This window comes from Gossypium arboreum, chromosome 11, assembly GCF_025698485.1.
Source record: "Gossypium arboreum isolate Shixiya-1 chromosome 11, ASM2569848v2, whole genome shotgun sequence".
Lineage (NCBI taxonomy): Eukaryota > Viridiplantae > Streptophyta > Magnoliopsida > Malvales > Malvaceae > Gossypium > Gossypium arboreum.
In genome coordinates this window covers 107,328,694-107,353,523 of record NC_069080.1, presented here as the reverse complement: position 1 = coordinate 107,353,523, position 24,830 = coordinate 107,328,694, and the positions used below count along the sequence as shown (strand labels likewise).

The following is a 24,830-nucleotide window of genomic DNA, read 5'->3' as shown; positions in this document are numbered from 1 at the left end:
ACAGTTTGTGCTTTGTGGGTTAGAAGATAGGTTTTGGGCTAGACAAGGGTCCATTGGGTTTGGGTAGATTATTTGGGCCCGCAAATTGGGCTTGTACACCAGTGACATAATTTAACTATACATTAAATATTATAGATTTGAGAATAAATTCTACAGAGATCGCAATTGCAATATCCTTGTCAACATAGATGGTTTTCTTTTAATTCTAGCTACAAAAATTTCATTATGTAAGCTTCATAATTAGTTGAATTTGTGTTTAATCATGATATATGTTTCTGAACTTGGTCGATTTTTTGGTGCCACAATTCTACCATGTCCGCCGACTTTCCAAATTCCAATGCATGAATTGAGAGATGTTTAGTGCTGATTCACGCCAACAAACCTTGTTCCATGCAAACACTAAACTTCTTAAACACGAAATTCACTAGGTTACTGTTTGTTTCTCCAAGTCTTTTTATCAGTCCAAGTAGCTTCAGAATGGAGTTTTCCTTACCAAAGGAGATCAAACTTCATAATGGAGCATACGTCGCACCTAATCTACCGAATCCTAAATTTGTTTTCTTTATGGTTTAACTGTTAACAAGTCCTAAGTGGCCCAGGTAAAGCCAACTGTCTCTCATTTATTAGGAATAGGAGCATAATAATCAGTATCTTAAACTCTTTCTGTTAAAATCCCACATCAGTAAGTCAGCGTGAGAGAAAGCGAGAAGCAGCTTTTAAAGGAAGGCGACTTGGACAAGAGGAGGCATACCTTTCTCGGCCTTTTGGCTAAGATCAAGTGTAGTATCTATTCTTATCGGTTTAATATCTGATACGTGGGCCATTGGCTCACATGATATTAAATTTATTTTTTTTAGGGGGAATGCCCACCTAGGCAGCTTGCTACTGGGTCTTTCGCGCGTCGCCCAAGCGTTGCACTATAGCTCGGGCCAGGCGCACCCCACCCAATGCCAGTTTAAAGCTTTAAAGTTTATGGACATTATGTAATAACTTAACTAATGATGTTTATTTCACAATGGATTAATAAATGTGTGTTTTGCATCTGCCGCTCCTTAGGAAAACATAAGACATGAATGAAGAACAAGGTATTTGTTTAAGTTCTGTTTGAATCTGATTTTCTCTTTTACCCACAGCGTTTGATCCTAGTCCTTTTTAGAACTCTTTTGTGCTGCACTCTATCCTCACTTTCTTCAGGACTTTTGTGCAGCACTCAAGGATGCCAAAAATGGTCCTATGTTTGCCCCAATCTCTATATTTTGCAATGCATGGTGTATGTCAAGTGTTAACTCACACTTCCATCATTCACGCCATCATTAATTGCTAGTTACGCAAGGACCCAAAGCATGTCCTTTTCGGGACTCGACATGCTGAAACACATCAAATCAACTAGGATAAAAAGTCACTCCTGTCAATAACAAATACCAGGACTTACTGCTCTTGGCATATCTTTGGCTCGAATTTATTACGCACCTTATGACCTAAACCCCCTCACACCCACCCTCGGGCCAATGAGATCTTAGTAGTTCTAGAGTCGTACTCTAAGTGGCCTTTGTTACATCCAACCTAAGAACCGTTTCATCGCTAAAGTGCTATACCATGGAGATGCTTTCTTAGTCCCTGTTGATCTATTCAATTCCATTTCTTAGTCCCTTTGCTGGTCCTAGCAGCCAGAATATAAGTATGATTACCATTGCAAATGTAGTGTTCAGATGAAGAAGTAAATACTTTATGAAAGCTAACAAGAAAGCAGCAACCATATATAGGGGACAGAGACTTACAAAAATCCAAAGCTTGTTTGTTTCCTAGATGAAGAAGTGCTCCCTTTATTGATTCCTCTCTAACTTGCTTATATTAAACTTTGACAGTATTGTATAGACAAACCTTGCATGGTTATAAGATATTTAAGCAAAGCTAAGATCACCATACTGAAAATTAATTGTTCGAACTCGCATTGGACAATAGAGGGAGAGAAGCGATTTCTGATATTTCATCATGTATATATATGCTGTGATGGTTGACGTGTTCCATTCTCATTCAAAAATATGAGACAATAAGTTTAACTCCAATTAAATATGCTTTTTGAATAATTGTTTATTTTCCTTATATTCTCATTATTTGTTGAATAACATTGTCTTGAAAGGAAGGTTTGAGGACAAACCCTATTCAATCATCACAGCTAAGCAAAGCCTATTTCTCCTACATCAGGCTCGGATGACGCTAGGAAGCAGGAGACTTCTTATAAAGAGAGCGAGCTTGGCTTGGAACAAGCATACCTTTCTCGGCCTTTTGGCTAAGATCAAGTGTAGTATCTGTTCTTATCAGTTTAATATCTGATACGTGGGCCATTGGGTCACACGATATTAAATTAATTTTTCTAGGGGGAAAGCTTACCATAGTTGCTTGCTACTAGGGCTTTCATGCGTCGCCTAAGCGTTGCACTATAGCTCAGTCCTGGCGCACCCCACCCAATACAAGTTGAAGTTTTGTAATTTTGCTTTTGATTGAGAAGACAGTTGTGATGAATCTATTTGCATTAAGTTATATAGAATTTGTATATTCCAGCTAGTTATTTTTCAGGAGTATCATGTGTCTATGAACTTCAAAACTTCATATTTTTTGTGTTCAAATTTATCATATTAGATAGTTGTTGAAATAAGTATAATGAATAATGCAGTATACTAATTGAAACTATTTTATCCGATAGATGTTTTTCCCGACTATTAAGCAGTTAAGAAGCATCACCATATTGTTTGGTGGTGAAATTTAGTTTGTGCTAATGCAATTAGAGTTACGTACCAAAGATATAGTCACATGTATCAATAACTAAAGTACATCAACAAATTCATAAACAATATTAGCATTGAAAAGATAGCTTGAAGTACGTAAATTAGTGTTGGCACTTTATGGACTGTACTAACAAATTCAAACCTACACTCTTCTCTTGATTTCTGATGATTCGCTTCCACAAATTTGAAGCTTTGTATAGAAGAAATTGTAGACCTCCTCTTTGTTAAGAATATGTAGGTAAAAGGTACTTATTGGGTTTGTACCCTTTCAACAACCAGTTGGGAATGTTGAATTGGTTAGATAACATCCACGAGTAGCTCAAATTTGACTAAAAAGAAAAAAAGTTTTGGTGATATCATGAGATGAAAATTGAAATTCAAGATTGGTGAAACATAATCTTTATTACGTGTAGCTTTCTGAAACCCTTGAACTGATAGGAGATGCATATCATACATAGGCACTTTCACTCGCTTTATTTAGACTGCATAATATATTTCTTGTCTCGATGTTAAGAAAATATAAGTCAAATCCGAGTCACGTTATAGAGTTAACTTTCATGAGACTTAAAAGAAGATTGTTCATATGACGAGTATCCTTTAGTACTACTTATAGAAGAACAAATTTTAAGGAAATTGTTAGAAAGTGGCCTTGCATGCAACACATGCACCAGCAGGCAGACTGAGGAGACTAGGCCAAAACCAGAAGCAGCGGAGCCAAATGCTACTGTCACTCATTTTTATTCATTTTGTTACTTTGATTAATTTATTGCATTCTAGTTCACTTGGAACTATGTTTGCTAAATGACTGATGTAATTAGGTGGTGATTGAGCTAAAAAATCAGCTTTGTTTTGTTGTACAAGTTTATTTACCAAGTTTCAATGTATTTTAGTGGTATTAGGTATACATTAGGTAATGTATTTGACTTATTTTGCTCAGTCAAAGACTAATATATGTAATGGCCACAAGAAAAAGTTTACTTAATGAAAAATTATCAAATTTCATTCAATTTTATGCTCCATTTTCTTTGCTTTCAATTTTTGTTCTTGTTTTTTTTTAGCAAATCTGTTTTGTTTGTTCACCAAGTCACGAGGCTTGCTACACAAGCTTTCGACTCTGCTTGCTTTGTTTTGTTTCAAACACTAACAATTGGCATCTAGAGCCACATTCTTAGAGGACCTTTTGTAATTAAACATCAAACAAGATGGCTTCATCAGGTTTTTCTCATGCAGCACCACCAGTTTTTAATGGTGAGGGATTCCGCATTTGGATTGTCAAAATGAGGACTTACCTACAGGCCTTCGATCTTTGGGAAATGGTGAACACTAATGCCCTGCCTGCTCCACTTAGAGCCAATCCCACTGTGGCTCAAATCAGGCAACATGCAGATGAGAGGACCAAAAGGCACAAGGCCATGTCATGCATTCAGAACTGTGTTTCTGATGTTATCTTCACCAGAATTATGGCTTGTGAGACTCCCAAGCAAGCCTGGGACAAGCTCAAGGAGGAGTTCCAAGGTACTGAAAGAACAAGGCAGTAATAGTTACTAAACTTGAGAAGAGACTTTGAAAATCTCAAGATGAAGGAAGAAGAGACAGTGAAGCAGTACTCAGACAGGATAATGGCTGTGGTCAACAGCATAAGATTGCTAGGAGAACAGTTCAGTGAGGCAAGAATTGTGGAAAAAGTGCTCTTAACATTACCTGAAAGATATGAGGCAAAGATCTCATCCTTGGAGGATTCAAGAGACCTGACAAGCATCTCCTTAACTGAGCTTATCAATGCTCTTTATGCTCAGGAGAAAAGGAGAGCAAGCAGAATGGAGGAGCACCTGGAGGGTGCTTTTCAAGCCAAGGCTAAAGCAGCCTCGAATACATCAGCCTACAAAGGCAAGAAGAACTGGAGAAACAGGCCTAAGCCTGATGCTGCAAGAGGAGGCGATCAACTCTGAAGATTCTGTAAAAAACCTAGTCATCCAGAGACTAGATGCTGGTTCAGGCCAGATGCTGTGTGTCAACGCTACAAGAAGAAGGGCCATGTTGAAAGGGTCTGCAAAGAAAAAGGCAGACCTGGCTAAAACCAACCACAACACAAGGGTGAAGAAGCTTGAGTGGCTAAAGACAGTAGTGACCAAGAAGACCAAGGTAAAGGCTCAAAAGGATGGTTACTGGACAGTGGCTGCACCAATCACATGTCACTAGATGCAACAATTTTCAAAACCTTGGATAGAAACTGCAAAACCAGGGTGAAAATTGGGAATGGTCAGTTCATCAAGGCTGAAGGCAAGGGAGATGTGCTAATATGCACTGCCACAGGAGACAAAATCATCAAAAATGTGCTGTTGGTACCTGAGATTGACAGGAACCTTCTTAGCATCTCTCAACTACTAGAAAAGGGTACTCTGTTGTGTTCAAGGGCCAGGATTGCAAAATCACTGATCCCATTGGATCAAGCCTCATGACAGTCACCATGAGTGACAAATGCTTTGAAGTCAATTGGTCAGACGACTCACACTCAACCCATGCTGCTTCAACAGAAGACATCAAGCTTTGGCATCAAAGACTTGGTCATGCCAACTTCAAATCCATGGTTCAAATGGTCAGCAAGGAAATGGTTGAAAATTTCACCAAGACAGTTCAGAATGAAGAAGTTTGTGAAGTTTGTCAAATGGGAAAGCAAACCAGGCTTCCATTTCATGCAAACACAACCTGGAGAGCCTCAAGCAAGTTGGAATTGGTGCACACTGATGTTTGTGGCCCCATGAGGACTGAATCACTTAGTGGCAACAGGTACTTTATTCTCTTCATTGATGATCATACCAGATATTGCTGGATTTATTTTTTAAAGCTTAAGTCTGAGGTAGTTCAAGTGTTTATAAAGTTTAAAGCAGCAGCTGAAACAGAAACAGGGTGCAAATTGAATACCATCAGGTTAGATAATGGAGCTGAGTACACCTCAGCTCAGTTCCAAGCCTTATGTAATGATGCTGGCATCAAACATCAGCTCACCAATGTCTACACACCTCAACAAAATGGGGTGAGTGAAAGAAAAAATAGAAGCCTCATGGATATGGCTAGGTGTCTCCTATTTCAGAAGAATCTACCCAAGACAATGTGGGCTGAAGCAGTTAACACTGCTGTCTACATTCAGAATAGGCTGCCAACTAAAGCACTTGAGCACAAGACTCTATTTGAAGCCTGGTTCGGATTCAAACCCTCATTAGCTCATCTGAAAGTCTTTGGTTCCCTATGTTATAGCCATGTACCAGCAGTGAAGAGAGACAAGCTCTCAAAAAAAGCCAAACCTGGTATTCTAGTAGGCTACAGCTCAGTCAAAAAGGGTTATAGGATCTTAGATCCCTCAACCAACAAAGTTCAAGTGAGCAGGGATGTAGTGTTTGATGAGAATGCTTACTGGAATTGGGAAAGAAATGAACCTGAAGCAATTTCTGAAGAACTCATGACAGATCAGTTTGAATCTGACCAAAATGATTCTGACATGGATGTTGATGATGAACCAGTCAGGGGTACAAGAACATTAGCTGATGTTTATGAGAGGGCTCATGTTGCACAAGAAGAACCAAGCTGCTTTGAAGATGTTGAAGCACATGAAGGCTAGAAACAGGCAATGTCTGATGAAATAGCCATGATTGAGAAGAACAATACATGAGCACTGGTTCCTAGACCAGCCAAGAGGAAGGTTATTGGAGTGAAATGGGTCTATCGAGCCAAGCAAAATACAGATGGGAGTTTAAACAAGTTGAAGGCCAGGCTAGTTGTGAAGGGCTTTAGCCAAAAGTATGGGCTAGACTACCTGGAAACTTTTGCACCAGTGGCCAGACTAGACACCATCAGGCTACTGGTTGCCTTAGCAGCTCACATGGAGTGGAAAATCCACCAGCTCAATGTAAAATCAGCTTTTCTCAATGGTTTTCTAGAAGAAGAGATATATGTGGAGCAACCCGAAGGCTTCAAAGTGCCAGACAAGGAAGACATGGTCTACAGGCTGAAGAAAGCCTTGTATGGCTTAAAATAGGCACCTAGGGCCTGGTATAGCAGGATTGATAGTTACCTGGTTAGTTTGGGATTTGAAAGGAGTTTTATTGAGCCAACCTTGTATGTCAAAAAGAAGGGAGCTGAGACACAGCTCATTGTGTCACTGAATGTCGATGATCTTTTGATCACAGGAGGAGATCAAAGAATGTTGGCTGATTTCAAAGCCAAAATGATGGAAATGTTTGAAATGTCTGATTTGGGGGCAATGACATACTTTCTAGGATTGGAAGTATTTCAAACAACAAATGGAATCTTCTTAAGCCAAAAGACATTTATAACAGCCTAATTTTCAGCGGTATCGGGAATAGAGATTTGAGATCACTAAATCCGACGGGTGAGTTGAAAATTTAATAAATTAATACCTATGAGTCAAATGTGAATATAAAAACATTTTTGAATTAGTGAATTTGGTGATTTAAAAGAATTAATTAGGTAAATTGAGTCGAGAATGAGGTATTGAGACCTCAACTTTATAAATCGAGCCATAAATATTTTTAGAAATATTTATGGATTTTTGGTGAGGTAGTAATAAAATTTAGTCAGAAAATTTTGACGTTTGGGTGGTTAATTAAATAAAAAAGACTAAATTGAAAAGTGTGTAAAAGTTGCTAAAAGGATTAAATAGCTCAATTATCAAATGAGGAAGGACCTAAAGTGCAAATAAGCCCAAAAGAGATATTTTGGGCGGCAATAGCTGAGAAAAATCAGGAAATGGGTGAAATAAGGGCAAAATTGGAAAATTGACAAAATTGGCTAAATAAAAATGGGACTAAATTGGAATATCTAGAATTCTCTTCATTTCTCTTCATATTCATCAGCTGAAAAATAGCCATGGAGGAGGGTTCCATTTGGTTTTCATACTCTAGCTTCATGTAAGTTTAATTCTTGCTTTCTCCTTGACATTTTTATGTTTTTGGACTTTTACAATTGGGTCCAACTTACTATTTCATTAGTTTTTGATTCCATGTATAATTTTGAAGTTGTTATGGATGAGTGCTGGAAGTATATGATGATTTGGCATGGAATTAGAGCTTTAAATTTTATATATTCTGATTTTATTGAAAGAATTGAATAGAAAGTGAATGTTTGGAACCTAATTGTAAAAAAATTTGAAGTTAGAGTTTTATGTGGAAATTCTGAATTTCAATAGTTATGAAATAACTTATAATGTCTAGAAAAAGTATTAATTGAGAAAATTATCTTAATTGAGGGGTCAATTGAGCAAGGACTGAATTGTATGAATTGTGAAATTTGGGGTAAAATGGAAATCAACATTTTGCACTAAAACTGTTTTGGGCAGCAGCAGTTGTTTAACTTTTAAAAATCACTAAAAATTGTAGAAATCAAATTATAGGATGAATAAAATATAAAATTAAAGCTTATTGAGTCTAGTTTCTTATAAAAGAAATTATGTAAGCAATGGAATTGTAAATCATGAGATACAATAACTTTTGTGAGACAAGGTCAGAATGATTTCGGGTTCCCCTGTTCTGAATTTTGAAAATCATAAAAAATTGGATAAAAATAATTAGAGGTTTAAATTTATATGTTTATAATCCTTAATGAGTCTATTTTTAATAGAAATAAACGAGGACATCATTCGAATCTTGTACGAGAAGATAATTAATTTTTAGTGAAGAAGGGTTGGAACTGTCAGACAGCAGAACAGGGGAGACTTCAATGAATAAAATGTATTAATTGGCCCAACCAAAAATTATGAAATTTTTATGGTAAGAAGAAATATGAGTCTAGTTTCTGGTAAAATTTATGGATATTAATTTTGAGTTCTGTATCTCAAGATAAAAATAATTTAGTGACTATGACACAGATGGACAGCTTGAATATTTACATAAGTAGATAGTGAAAATTATGGATAATGTTACCTACAAGTGTGTTGTTTATACTAACGATGTGGATGGAGAGGAGGAGGAGGAAAATATACAAAAATATATGAATGACTCGTGTATAAATTGATCACATGCCCGATTATAATCGATAAGTGTTGGATTAGAAATGATATAATGTTTTATTTGGTATATTTATTATGAAATTATGATTATTGTTATAATACAAAAATTGAACTTGTGAGTTTATATGGCTAAATTTTAGTGATTATTTGTTAATTTTATGAATTTCATGATGTGTTATTTTATATGTATTGATGATAAAATCGTGAATAATGTAAAAGCATGAAAATTGAATAAATGATCAAATTGAGCATTTCAGTTCAGTGACAAGATGAATTGAAGGAAAAGACCATGGTTGGACCATGGCAACAAGTGATAAGTGATAGCTTCGGCTACACTTATCTGATCAAGGAAAAGTGAAAGTGATAAGTGATAGCTTCGGCTACACTTATCTGATCAATGACAAATGACAAGTGAAAAGTGGTAGCTTCGGCTACCTGATCAGTGAAAAATGGTAGCTCTGACTACCTCATCAGTGAATAGTGGTAGCTTCCGCTACAAGTGACAAGTGACAAGTGATTTCCGTATAAGACCATATCTGGGATATGGCATCGGTGTGATATATGCTACTGTATAAGACCATATCTGGGATATGGCATCAGTGAGATATGTGATTCGTGTAAGACCATAGCTGGGCTATGGCATTGATATATGAATATGTGTAAGACCATAGCTAGGCTATGGCATCATTATGTGAAGATGTGTAAGACCATAGTTGAACTATGGCATCGAGAAAACGAAGTACTCAATTTCGTAAGACGTTCACTAATTTGACAAAGTTTGGTAAGTGTTACATGGAATTATGTGATACAAGGAAGTACGAGTTGATAAGATACGAGTATAGAACTTGGTTGATAAATGAATTCATTTGTGATTATATAATTGTTCATCTTGAATGTACTATCCATATGTATTGATAACTCAAATGTTTTAATGAATAAAATTCCGATATGGAATAAATTGAACACGAGATAAATAATTATGAAATTGAACTCGGAATTCATGAAAATGACGGTTATTGATATATGGAGACATGAGGCATTGATATATGAATATGGAAAATGTTTGATAAATGTATTTATTCATAATTATAGAATTATATACCTCATGTGTACTATTTGCATAAAGATGATATTTCAAATACTTTGGTTATTTAAGCTTAAATATGAAATAGTCGAAATCAAGATAAGTTGTTATGAAAATATATTTAGATTACAGAGATATGGTGATATATGTTGTATGATTACATAACGTGAAATTGTGTATATATATGAGAAATTGAATGATAATTAAGCCCATACACGTTTCTTGTTATTTATATGAAGTGTACGACTGACAAGGGTGATGAAGTTATAAACAGAGAGTTACACGGGTTGAAAACATGAGCGTGTGACTCTCCAAAGTGTGAAAATTTTCTAAGTGTTGAAAAAGTTTCATATGTTTATGGTTTGGTCCCGAACCATCCTGAATGTATGTTTTGGGCCCCGTAGGCCCATATAAGGGACGTTAAACATATGTATGAAAGTTTTTAATTTAAAAAAAAAATTATGGCTGATTGTTTTTACATGATTGATCATATTAAGTTTGGTAATGCCTCGTACCCTATTCTAGGCTCGGAATACGGGTAGGGGGTGTTACAACATTTGCTACAAAGATTCTAAGCAAGTTCTCCATGGAGAATTGCAAGCCAACAAGCACACCTATGGCTGTTGGAATGAAGCTATCAAGCCTTTAGATTATAGAAGTCTTGTTGGTTGCCTATTGTACTTAACAGCAACAAGACCAGACATAATGTTTGCTGTGAGTATGCTATCGAGATTCATGCACTGCTGCAACAAGCAGCATCTTCAAGTAGGAAAAAGGGTGTTCAGGTACTTGAAAGGGACCTTGAATCATGGTTTGCATTTTGGCAAAAGTAAAAACCTAAAGCTAATAGGCTACACGGATAGTGACTGGGCTGGTTCAAAAGATGACATGAAGAGTACCTCAGGGTATGCTTTTACCCTTGGTTCAGCTATGTTTTGCTGGAGTTCTAAGAAGCAATCGATAGTTGCTCAGTCAACAGCAGAAGCTGAGTATGTTGCTACTGCTAATCCTGTTAATCAAGCCATTTGGCTAAGGAAGATTTTAGCTAACTTGAACTTGCATCAAAGGAAAGCAACAGAGATATTTTGTTATAACAAATCTGCTATTGCAATTGCAAAGAATCCTGTCTTCCATGGTAGAACCAAGCACTTCAGCATTAAATTGCATGTGATAAGGGAGATAGAGCAAGCTCGAGAGATAGAGCTGATTCATTGCAATTCAGAAGATCAAATTGCTGACATTTTCACAAAGGCCCTTAACGAGTCAAGGTTTATCAAGCTTAGAAAAGAACTTGGAGTTAGCAGCATGAAGACCAAGGAGGAGTGTTAGAAAGTGGCCTTGAATGCAGTACATGCACTAGCAGGCAGACTGAGGAGACCAGGCCAAAACTAGAAGCAGCCGAGCCAAATGCTACTGTCACTCATTTTGATTCATTTTGTTACTTTGATCAATGTAATGCATTCTAGTTCACTTGGAACTATGTTTGCTAAATGAATGATGTAATTAGGTGGTGATTGAGCTGAAAAATCAGCTTTGTTTGTTGTACAAGTTTATTTACCAAGTTTCAATGTGTTTTAGTGGTATTAGGTATACATTAGGTAATGAATTTGACTTATTTTGCTCAATCAATGACTGATATATGTAATGGCTACAAGCAAAATTTTTACTTAATGAAAAATTATCAAATTTCATTCAATTTTATGCTCCATTTTCTTTGCTTTCGATTTCTGTTCTTGTTTTTTCTTAGCAAATCTGCTTTTATTTCTTCACCAAGTCATGAGGCTTGCTACACAAGCTTTCGACTCTGCTTGCTTTGCTTTGTTTCAAACACCAACAGAAATGCGCAATTTCGTATGTAAAAGTTGAATTTCATTTACATTATTTTTTATCAAAAAGTGATTTTGAGAAATTTGGTTAAGCAAAATGGTGGATATTAAATCCAACAAAAATAAAAGTTTTACTAGAAAAGATAGGTAAATAACAGTGACTAGGGTCATATTCATATGCATCGGAAAAAGTTTATTTCTTCAATAAAATATGAAAATTTTTAAAATTAAAAATAAAATTTGAGAAATCAATCTAACGTAAATCCAATCAAAGTAAAATCTCAATTTTGATCATCGATGCTAAGATAAATTTCAATACTCTTTAATAAATTAGTTACAATTACTGGCATCGCGCCTTCCAACTAATCTTTTATTATGTTTTCAGTAATGAAGAGTAAACTCATTGAAATTATTTCTCTTATTAAAACTAGAGAGACTCGATTCAAGTCAACAAACACACAAATGGGGCTCATTTAGACTAAATATATCAATAAACTTCATAATTTGACATACACAACCATACCATCCGTCTTAAGTATTAGAATAATTAACTGTCATAGATTTAAAAGTTCTAATTAATAAGAAAATTATTATAAGTTATTGAGTACGAATCCTATATTTAAAAAGCTCAAATATTGTAATTCAAATAGAAAATAAGTAAATGTGAGAAAAATAAAAATAAATTGGATTCACAAACTTGAAGAATTTATTTGAGTTGAGTTGTTTTTCATTCCTGCATTTGCGGGGTCTTGCCCAAAAAGTAATCCACTATGAATCAACACTTCATGAGATGATTTAAGTTCTACTCACACACGAAGGTGCAACTTTATTCTTCTGTTTCAACTAAAATCACTATCAACTAAAATTTTCTCCTAAAAAGTTAAGTTACAAACTCAACAAAAAAATAAAATATTTGCAATTCAATTGTACCTAATACAAGTTCCTTTAATTAAAATGCTCTCTTTAATTCATACATGATTTGCCATAGTGTGATATGACAAATTAGGCTTTCCATTATACTTAAGGAGTTTATTCTCAAGCAAAGCAACGTCTTTTTCATAGTTTTTAGATTTTAAGTTAATAAATGTAAAATTCTCGTTTTTACTCATTTTTGTGACCAAATTTAGCCAATGTGCCATTGGGGGCCCTAATGTGTGGTTGAATTGTATAGGGACGTGTTGGAGGTCGAAAACGAGCGAAAACAGCACCAAAGGAAAGAGTATCGCAATATCTAAACCTTGGAATTGCATACCTCCAACAGACTTGAAGATTGGAGACCACCCTTCAGTGGTATCATGATATCCAGCCTAAAAACAACCCTCAATTTTGAAACTAACCAGGGTATCGCGATACCGATATTGTGAAGGGACAAAGTTGACAAAAAGGGTAGTCTTTGTCCACCCAACGCACCAATCACACAAGGCCCTTGTAGGGGCAATTTTGGTAACAAAATTTCATCAGCCATCGGCCTAAAACAACTATTTTTGGCTGAGGAGAGAGGAGGCACACATTAGTTTAGTTTTTAACTTTGGTTTTTCTAAGTTTTCTCTTAATTTTTCTGTAACTTTTCTGAGGTTTTTATTTTCGCTTCTCCTTTCTTAGTTTTAGAGTTTATGTTTTTACACTTCTTTCTTGTTCTTAGTGTTAATTAAGTTAGTTATCACTATAGTTTATGTTTATTTGCACTTTCAGTCCCTGTACCTTGGTTGTAAGACATTTCTAGTTTTAATTTAATGTATTTCAGTTTCTTTTATTTTAAATAAACTAAAGTTTGTTCCTTTTATGTTTATTGTTTTAGATTTTCTTATTGAATGCTTTTAGTTTCATGTTCTTTAAGTTTTCTTGCATAAAAATGCACATTTTTATATTTTTCTTAAGCTTTACTTTTATGACTTCTTTGCTTTTCATTTCCATGTCCATTGGCTTTATTTTCAGCATGAGCTAAATAGAGATGTGAGAATGTTGATTTTTTGGACAATGGACTAAATCATAATAATTTGGACTAAATTGAATAGACCTAAAACCTTAAGAATTGACGCCCTTAACGGAATATCTAGACAAGTGAAAGCAAGAGGTAGTCTTGTTGTGCACCAATTCATTTGTCCCGAATTAACCAGTGAGATCGAGAGATAAACTGGATTAATGTATCTAATTAAGTTGGTAAAATTGAGATTAAGAGATAAAATTGAGCCAATTAGTAATTTAATCGATTTATGATCGGCGAACCACATCGAAATCAACCAACCACCATTAGTCATTTATTGGTTAATCTTGTAACACCCCGTACCCGAGACCGTTGTCGGAGTCGAACACAAGGTGCTAACCGACTTAATTAATTTACTTACACAGTCCACTTTTAAAAATTTCCAGGCAGTTGGCTAACTACGTCACTGTCACCTTAAAAATCATATCTTGAGTTCCAAAGCTCAAAAATCAGTTCCGTAATTTTTTCCTGAAACTAGACTCACATTTCCATCTACAGATTTTTTTCTAGAATTTTTAGTTGAGCCAATTAGTACATTTTATTAGTTAAAGTCTCCCCTGTTTCAGGGTTCGACTACACTGACCTTTGCGCATTACGACTTGGATATCTCCCTGTACTGGGCTTCAATACTGATGCCGTTTGTTTCTATAGAAACTAGACTCGAAAATGAATCTGTACATATATGGCATGACTTCTAATTATCTCTGGTTAATTTATAATGAATTTCCAAAGTCGGAACAGAGAATCCAGAAACTGTTCTGGCCCTGTCTCACGAAAACTTAAATATCTCTTAACATACTGTTCATATGATCGTTTCGTTACTTTCCTATGAAAATAGATTCATCAAGGTTAGATTACATAATTTATTCACTATTTAATTCCATTCCTACTATTTTTAGTGATTTTTCACATTCACATCACTGCTGCTATCAGCATCTATTTTTAAGGTAAACTTTACCTATTTCATGATCCTCCATGGATCAACTAGAGTTTGTCATACATATACCAAAAGTGATCATGAATGACCATTCCCATGGCTAACCGTTACCAACATTTCCATACCTCTCGACAAACAACATACAAAACGATTTTAATGCTATGATCAAAGTATATTTAAGCCATTTTCGCATGGCTATCCAAATTTACACAAAACTGAAGGGTACATGACCAACAACAAAAAGGGTAGTCCTATACATGCCATTTTCAGAGTTCAACCAAAAGTGTACCAAAAGGGCTTTGATAGTGTGGGTGACTTCAACTTCAATAATCCCGAGTCCGATAGCTGCCGAACCAAAATCTATAAAATAGAGATTCAAAGAACGGAGTAAGCATTTAATGCTTAGTAAGTTTTAAGCAAAACAAAGTGTTCTCAATCACTATCATTGGTCATTCATTTCAACTGTTCGATGAAGTTAATCTAGAGCTTCATCTCGATCTATAATATCATTAAACGCAACAACTTGGCTGCCACATAAATACTTTCGAATAATAATGACCTAGATGGTCAAATATTTCCAAAGCACATTCTTCATCGATTTTCAACTTTCAATAATCCTTTCCACTTGTTCATAATCACATCCATACTTTTAAGTATTTCAACATGACAAGTACTAAATTACCATAGGCACATAAAGAACCAAACATATTCCTTATCACATATCGTAAGCTTACAAATCATAATCCTTACCTTGTCTTGGCACATCTAGCTCAACCCAACCCATACTCAAATCATAAGGCTTTTGGCAGAATATGCACTAATACACAAGAATATTTCATCGCATACTTTATTATACAAACATACCATTACCAATTAGATCATTCTCATATTTGGAGTTATAATATTAATCACATTTACCTACCTCTTTGATAACGATAATTCACCTCGAAATCACTCCACCGATGAGTAAGTAATATGTACCTGAACATCTTAAATACATAATACTTATTTGATGGTAACTTAATGCAGATACTCAATATCAAAGTCTTACTTGAATCCTAGCATTTAGCCGTCGGGTCTTTAAAGCTCGGATATAGTACGAGCACGAAGCCTACGGACATTAATCAGGATAATATTCTCGCATAAAGCCTGCAGGGTTTTAACCCGGATATAGTACTGACACAAATGCCCTTCGGGACTTATCACATTTATACACTTTCACATCCATCACATTGGCCATTCGGCCTTATCACATATATACACTTTCACATTCATCACATTCATCACATTGGCCATTAGGTCTTATCTCATATATACACTTTCACATTCATCACATTGGCCATTCGGCCTTATCACATATATACACTTTCACATTCATCACGTTGGTCACTCGACCCTATCACATATATATACTTTCACATTCATCACGTTGGCCACTCGGCCCTATCACATATATATACTTTCACATTCATCACATTGGCCATTCGGCCTTATCACATATATACACTTTCACATTCATCACATTGGCCATTCGGCCTTATCACATATACATATCTTGTACATTAATTTCATCATAACAAAATTGACTAGGTATACTAGTCATTTGTGGCTTATAGCTTTACTTTAATACGGATTTGGTACTTTGATTACCAATGTTTAATCGATAGCTTATAAGCAACTCAAATGGTTTTATTAAGGTTTACAACAAAATCCCAAATTCAGCACAAGCTGTTTCTTCCTGAGCAATAGTCATTAAATTATTCGTAAATGGAGCTACGAAACTCCAAATGAAGTGCCGTTAATTTTCCCTGAAAATAGACTCATACATATCTTATCCAACAAATTTTCAGAATTTTTGGTTTGGCCAATCAATACCAGATGTTTCTTAAAGTTTTCCCTGTTTCACTGTTTGACTAATCTGACCACTCTTCACTACGAATCAAATTTCTCATTGTACGGAATTCAAAATGTGTTCTATTTGATTTCATTTGAAACTAGACTCATTAAGGAGTCTAAGCATATAAATTTTATCTTATAACCATTTTTGTACAAATTATAATGATTTTCTAAAAACAGAACAGGGGATTTCGGAGTCATTCTGACACAGTCCCACACAACTTTAAATATCTCTTTATAGGAAATTTCTTTGCTTCCACGGTCTCTTTTATAAGAAACTAGACTAACTAAGCTTTGATTACATATTTTATTCAGCCTACAATTCCAGGCCAACAATTTATAGTGATTTTCTAAAATCACGTTACTGCTGCTGTCCAAAGCAAATTATTACAATTTGCTCTTAAATTTCCAAGTCCAAACACTTATGAACTTACCTTTTGAGTTTAAGACATATCATGGCCACATCATATCTTATTAACTCAACTCATTATGTCCTATTTTGATTGAATTTACTCAACGTTTGATCACTTAAAACTTACCTCGGAAGTGGTCGACGATTAGGTATCCACGGCTATTCGTTTACATTCTCTTTTTCCCCTATCCGACTTTGATCCTCTTTGCTCTTAAGCTAAAGCGCAGAGCACTTTCGAACACCATCACTCAGCTTGGATTGAAGCATCGGATACAAAAACTTTAACCTTCATGTACAATTAATTTCGGCATTCAATCCCCTTAAATTTCAGCTTGTAAAACAATTAATAGCAGTTTTAGACATCATAGTCTTCATCCATTTAGACAACATTCTTTAACATCTAAATAGCTCATTTATATATCATTTGTTCATTAACAACTTCAACCATTATTAACATAAATTTACAATCACTTAGATAACATTAATTGTCGTCTAAACAACAATTTTTTTTTGCTGCATTAAAACACTAAACAACAGTCCTTAAAACAACATAAATACACCACTATCTGAACGTCATTAACAACACAATATTCAAACAGCATCAATACCACAATCAGATAGCATAAGCAGGGCAGCAATGAACAATACCAACAAGGTAAAATTCGGACAATGATTTAACATTTTCAACAATTGGCAAACACAAGAGAATAAAAGTTCAAGGAAAGCTCACTAAGGTTCCCAACACCGATTCTACCTATTCAATTTGCTTTTTCCCTTTTCTACTACAACCTTCTCCTACCTTGTTAGCTAAATACAATCAACCCCAAAGTTACAAAAATGGATTATAACAACACAAGCATTCACTAAATTCTTTTAACACAAGTGAGAAACTTTTCATCTACTAGACATGCAACATTTGCAACTAGAAAAGAAAATCTTCTCTTCTCCCACATATTCGTCAAGCTCAAATCAACAATGCAACCATAATTTGTCAACGAAAAGCTATGGGCAAGGGAGAGTTTAGAAGAGTTACCCTTCTACTTGAAAATTTTAACTTCTAAGCAAACAAATTTCATGGTTTTCCACTACATGCAGCTGCCCTCTCCTTTCTAGCTTCATTCCTTTCTTCCTCTTTTCATTTCGGCCAAGAAGAACCGATTTCTTCTTTTCTTTCCTTCTCAAGTCACGGCAATGGGAGGGGGAACATGGATGAGACAACTTTGTTCTCATCACCCCTCCCTTTTCATTTCTTTATTACTAACCCTTTATTTTATTCTTTCTCCCATAACACACTAACACAACATGTTTCCAACATGTTTCACCCCATAACATTTTGTCCACTCTCATGCTCATGGCCGGCCACTACTAATTAGGGGGGAAATTGACATGCAAGTCCACCCTTTTTATTTCATGCACTAATAGATCCTTATGTTTTGACCTATCACATTTCAAAAGTGTCACACATAAGTCCTATTGACTAAATTCACATGCAATTTACTAAATCAAAGCTTAAAACTTTCACACATTCGTATTCACATATAATAGTCATAAAATATGATGGCTAATTATTTTTATGACTCGATTTTGTGGTCCCAAAACCACTTTTCGACCAGGGTCAAATTAGGGGTGTCACAAATCTCGTAGTTTTGTACTCTTTACAATTTGGTCCTACATTAGCATATTTAATTTTCTAGCAAAACTTTTTCGTGATGATTTTCTGTACTATAAAATCATACCAGTAGCCGTTTAGACTCTATAGTGTGCGCTATTTATCACTCAATCGCCATCTCCTTGGGGCCCGACCCTTTGGAAAACTTCATGTTTCATCTGAACTATAAATATTACAATTGACCTATATGCTTACAGTAAAACCGCACTTTAAATTTGCTTTATAAAATCGTTTGTTTTATGTGCACGTTTACGCGGTCAATACATAAACTGGTTTTCTTTAAATAGGTTTTTTTTACTTGTAGTCCTTTGTTGATTTATATTCACCATAATTCAATCCAATAAATTATTACTCAAAATCCTCAAAAAGATGTAAGGAAAATAATCATAAGGTTTGAATAAAAATATGCCAACATATATGCAAGTTACACAATTGTTCAATTGTAGAGTGAGTTGAGATGGATGGTGCAACGTGTATTAACATTCTCCCCATTAGCATTTTTTTACTAAAAAAACATTACAACAAATTACTTCAAGCAAGAAAATAACACAAATTCCCCCTTAATCAATAGCTATGAAACCAATCATTAATGCATTAAGGCTGATAGCATTAACAAAAGTAAACATAACAATAAGATAGCACAAGTGCCCTGAGTATCTTACCATTTAGAATTAAGTACAAACCAAATAAGATTTAACACCCCAAACCCGGCCCAGACGTTATGACCGGATCCGACATACCACATCGAAGCGTTCGAAACATTTTATATTGTTGATCTAGAAAAACTTATTTAGTGTTTTAAAAGATAATTTCATTATAGGTTAAAGTGAATGGAAGCTGTGCTCCAGATAGGAAACCGAAAAAGAGGGTGTTAGTTACATACCTGTTTGCGATGATATGCTGACGAGATCCACACACGAACTGCCTACAATTGGATTACTAACACATTAATCTAACTATTCAAATACGAACTACGTATTAACTCCTTACAATATTCGGCCAACCACACCTACAGATCATAGTAAGCTTATAAGAAATCAATAAGCAGCTCATTAACAAATTTTTGTCAATGTTTACCACATAATCATAATCTCACTGCAAGCTGTCTTCCTGAACAACAGTCACTAAATCATTTATAACTGGAGCTATGAAACTCCAAATCAAGTGCTGTTAATTTTACCTGTCAATAGACTCATATATCTTCTATCCATAAAATTTTCAGAATTTTTGGTTTAGCCAATCAATACCAGATTTTTCTTAAAGTTTCGCATGTTTCACTGTTTGACTAATCTGACCACTCTTCATTACGAATCAAATTTCTCATTGTACAGAATTCAAAATATGTTCTCGTTTATTTCATTTGAAACTAGACTCAACAAGCTTTAATTACATAATTTATTCAGCTTCTAATTCATCTCCCACAATTTATGGTGATTTTCCAAAGTCACGTTACTGCTGCTGTCCCAAGCAGATTTATTACCAAATCACTCTTTCACACATAACTTGCATGCATGTTTTTTTTAAACATATATATCACCAATCAATCATCACATATCTATGATTTTACTTAAGTATAATCTCCATTTCATCATTTTAAAGCACAACATATTAGCCGATTTTTCCCCTTAGCATCTAAGCACATGCATGCTTATTTGTTTGGCTCAACTTCACATATCTTCCATTTTTCATCAAAAGAACATGAAACAACAACCATTTCCTTCATTTTAATTCATGACCAAATGCTCACAACACAACCAAAAACCAAAATATGCTTCAAGAGTTAAGGTAGAATCAAGAAGAACTTATGAACATCAAGATAGAAGCAAACTACCATGAACTTACCTTCAATTTTCTTCCCCAAGTGACCGAACATTCAAGAGCTTTCTCCTCTCCTTTCTCTTCTCTAACTTTAGGCTATGATGAACAAAGATGGACAAAACTTTATTCTTTTCACCCCTTTTTTTTAATAAAATTTCATATTTCATCCATTTAATTCTTTAATACAAAAGACATGAAATTCCCAACATGGAACATTTACCTAACCCATTATCATGAAACATTTACCTAACCCATTATCATGGAACATTTACCTAACCCATTATCAATTTGTATCAATTTGTACCATAAATTATGGATATCAAGTGCACATTTTGTCTACAACAACATGATGCTGGCCACTTCATGTAAAATGGGAGGTTTGTCATGCAAATCCTCCTACTTTGCACTCCTATTTATTTGGCCACTTCAATTTAGCCTATAGCATTTTCAAACATTTTCACATAGGTCCTATTTCATAATTTCACCCCCTTTTTCTTATGGAACAAAAATTAACTAAAATTGTCGGGTTCTATCGTAAGCTTGGGCCTTCTAGAGGCCCACTAACATAATTAAACCTATGCCAACATTCACAGAATTCCCGAAAATTGGGGCGTTACAACTCTACTCCCCTTAAAGAAATTTCGGCCTCGAAATTTACCTGATCCAAATAGTTGAGGGTATTGTTGACGCATAGGCTCTTCTGATTCCCAAGTACGCCAAAGTACTTTCACTAACGGGACAGATTTCCTTCTGAGAACCTTAACATCTCGAGCCAATATTTGCACAGGCTCCCCCTCAAAGGTCAAATCAGTCTGAACTTCAATTTCTGCAACTGGCAGGACATGAGCAGGGTCAGCACAATAATGCCTTAACATGGAGACGTGAAAAACATCGTGAATCCTGTCTAACTCTAGAGGCAATTCCAACTGATAAGCCACTGGGCCTACTCGCTTAAAAACCCGATAAGGCCCAATGAACCACAGACTCAACTTGCCCTTCTTACCGAACCTTAATATCTTCTTCCAAGGAGAAACCTTTAAGAAGACCATATCACCTACTTAGTACTCAATCTCCTTACGCTTCAAATCTGCATGCGACTTTTGCCTATCAGATGCTTCTTTTAACCGGTCCCTAATTATTCGACCTTATCCTCGATGATCGCCTACCAACTCTGGTCCAAGAACTTGTCGCACTCCTAGTTCAGTCCAACAACTAGGTGTACGACACCTTCGTCCATACAGTGCTTCATACGGTGCCATCCGAATAGTCGCCTGGTAACTGTTATTGTGCGCAAATTATGCCAACGGAAAGTAATCCTCCCAACTACCTCGAAAATCAATCACGCATCCTCTCAACATGTCCTCCAGAATCTGAATAGCCCTTTTCAATTGACCATCAGTCTGGGGATGGAAAGCCGTACTAAAATTCAATTGCATCCCCAATGCCTCATGCAATTTTTGCCAAAACCGAGATGTAAATCTGGGATCCCGATCAGAAATAATTGAAACTGGGACTCCATAAAGTCACACAATCTCCGCCACATACAACTTGGCTAACTTTTGAAGTGAAAAGTTAGTACGAACAGGTATAAAATGGGCTGATTTGGTCAACCTATCCACAATCACCCATACCGACTCTTTCTTTGATGGTGTCAAAGGCAACCCACTCACAAAGTCCATGGTTACCCTCTCCCACTTCCAAAGTGGTATATTCACCGGCTGTAACAGTCCAGAAGGTAATTGATGCTCAGCTTTCACTTGTTGGCATGTCAGACATTTTCCTACAAACTCCGTTACATCTCGCTTAAGTCCAGGCCACCAGTACAATTCTCGCAAGTCGTGATACAACTTATTCCCTCCAGGATTCATGGCACATAGTCCTCCATGAGCTTCCTTCAATATTGTCTGCCTCAAATCAGAGTCCTTCAGAACACAAATTCTTTCTCGAAAACACAGAACTCTATCACCATTTAAACCGAACTCAGAAGTTTCCCCTTCTTTAACTTGTTGAAAACGAGCAACCAAAGACTCATCTTCTAACTGCTTTTCCTTAATCTGGTCCACCCAGGTTGGCCTTACTTGTAATTCAGCCAACAAACTGCCATCATCATACAGACTCAAATGAGCAAACATTTCTCTCAGATCAGATACGGTTCAACGACTTAAAGCATCAGCTACCACATTAGCCTTGCTTGGGTGATACTCGATCGAACAGTCATAATCCTTAAGCAACTCAATCCATCTCCTTTGCCTAAGGTTCAGCTCCTTCTGAGTCAACAAATACTTAAGACTCTTGTGGTCTGTGTATATAATACACCTTTCTCCGTACAAGTAATGTCTCCAAATCTTAAGTGCAAATATCACTGCTGCCAACTCTAAATCATGAGTCGGATAGTTCCCTTCATGAGGTTTAAGCTGTCGTGATGCACATGCAACCACCTTATCCTCCTGCATTAACACGCAGCCCAAGCTTACATGTGATGCGTCACTGTACACAGTAAAATCCTTCCCAGACTCTGGCTGAATCAACACAGATGCTTCAGTCAGAACTTTCTTCAACTTCTCAAAAGCTTCCTGCTGCTTCTCAATCCATACAAACGGTACTCCTTTCCTTATGAATTTTTTCAGAGGTGCTGCCATCACAGAAAAACCTTCCACAAACCTTCTATAGTATCCTGTCAACCCTAGGAAACTTCGAATTTCCGACACCGTCCTAGGTGGCTTCCACTCCAAAATTGCTTCAATCTTTCGAGGGTCCACCTTAATCCCTTCGGTAGAGACCACAAGTCCTAAGAAGGTTACCTCCCTCAACCAAAATTCAGACTTGCTGAACTTCGCAAAGAGTTCCTTCTCCCTTAACACTCGCAACACTATACGGAGATGCTCATCATGTTTCGCTTCAGTTTCAAAATATACCAGGATATCGTCAATAAAGACGACTACGAACTGATCTAAAAATGGTTGGAACACACGATTCATCAGATCCATAAACACTGCAGGAGCATTCATCAGTCCAAATGGCATAACCAGAAACTCGTAATGACCATATCGAGTCCTAAATGTTGTCTTATGGATATCTGCCTCCTTGACCCTTAACTGATGATATCCAGATCGAAGGTCGATCTTGGAAAATACAGAAGCTCCTCTAAGCTGGTCGAACATATCATCAATCCTTGGCAGTGGATACTTATTCTTAATCGTCAGTTTGTTCAACTGGCGATAATCAATGCACATCTGTATTGTACCATCCTTCTTTTTCACGAATAGCACCGGTGCTCCCCATGGAGACACGCTTGGCCTAATGAATCCCCTATCCAACAACTTTTGAATTTGTGCCTTTAGCTCCACCAACTCCTTCGGTGCCATTCTATACGGTGCGATAGACACTGGTGCCGTTCCAGGCAATAAGTCGATTCCAAACTCCACTTCTCGATTCGGAGGCAATCCTGGAAGCTCCTTTGGAAAAACATCTTGGAACTCCTTTACAGTCCTAACCTTATCCACTGACAATCCCTCCCATTCCGATTGACTTACAAATGCCAAATGGGTCTCATAACCTTTCCGAATCCACTTTTCGACTCTTAATGCTGACACCACATTGGATAAATAATCCCTTCGCTCGCCTATCATCATAACCTCCTCACCCTCCGTGGTCCATAACACCATTCGTTTTGCAGCACAATCCAAAGTCACCCTATGCTTAACAAGCCAGTCCATTCCTAAAATGAGGTCAAACTCTCCGAACGGTAACTCCATCAGATCTCCAGGGAAAACCTTACCTTGAGTTTCTAAGGGTACGTCCCTATATAGTTTGTCTACCCTAACCGAGTGACTTAAAGGACTTAACACAGATACCCCACTCACCATCTTCTCAGAGTGCACACCCAACAACCCAGATATGGCACATGCAACATAGGACTGAGTAGATCCAATATCCACCAAAGCAGTATATGGCATGCCAGAAACCAAGAACGTACCAGTTATGACGTTAGGTGCATCGCCCTCCTCTCGACGACGAGCTGCATACACCAAAGCTAGCTGTCGAGTTTCAAGATTCAAACACCCCCCGGTGCCCCGACCTCGACCGTTTCTATTTCCACCCCTACCTTGTCCACGTCCTCTCTGTGGTTGGGGTCTACCCCTTACGGGTTGAGCAATCCTCTGTTCAGCAACTTGAACTTGATCAGCTTTCTGAGGGCAGTCCCGTACTTTATGCTCCATAGATCCACATCGAAAACAAGCACCAGAGCGTTCCTACACTCGCCCAAATGTACCTTACCACAGCTCCACAGATTGATGGTCTAACAACATTCATCGGCACTGCTCGAACTGGTTCCTCCACTCTTGCTCTCTTAACATTCCTATTAGCATCACCCGAGGGTCCTGAATCCCTCCGA

The 24,830-nt window shown here is 36.5% G+C and overlaps 1 long non-coding RNA gene and 2 other non-coding genes across 3 annotated transcripts; 2 read left to right on the top strand and 1 right to left on the bottom strand.

The window, feature by feature from the left end:
• The first annotated feature begins 747 nt into the window (after window positions 1-747).
• LOC128284823 (U2 spliceosomal RNA) lies at window positions 748-944 on the top strand. Its single transcript, XR_008275245.1, has one exon. It is a non-coding gene; the product is annotated as a U2 spliceosomal RNA (small nuclear RNA).
• Window positions 945-2,269: 1,325 nt separating this feature from the next.
• On the top strand, window positions 2,270-2,465 carry LOC128284756 (U2 spliceosomal RNA). The gene has a single exon (XR_008275178.1). It is a non-coding gene; the product is annotated as a U2 spliceosomal RNA (small nuclear RNA).
• A 14,636-nt stretch (window positions 2,466-17,101) lies between these two features.
• Window positions 17,102-20,584, bottom strand: LOC128284156 (uncharacterized). Its single transcript, XR_008274493.1, has 3 exons — window positions 20,459-20,584; window positions 19,500-19,541; window positions 17,102-17,233 (listed from the first exon to the last, which is right to left on the bottom strand). It is a non-coding gene; the product is annotated as an uncharacterized LOC128284156 (long non-coding RNA).
• Window positions 20,585-24,830: the final 4,246 nt, after the last annotated feature.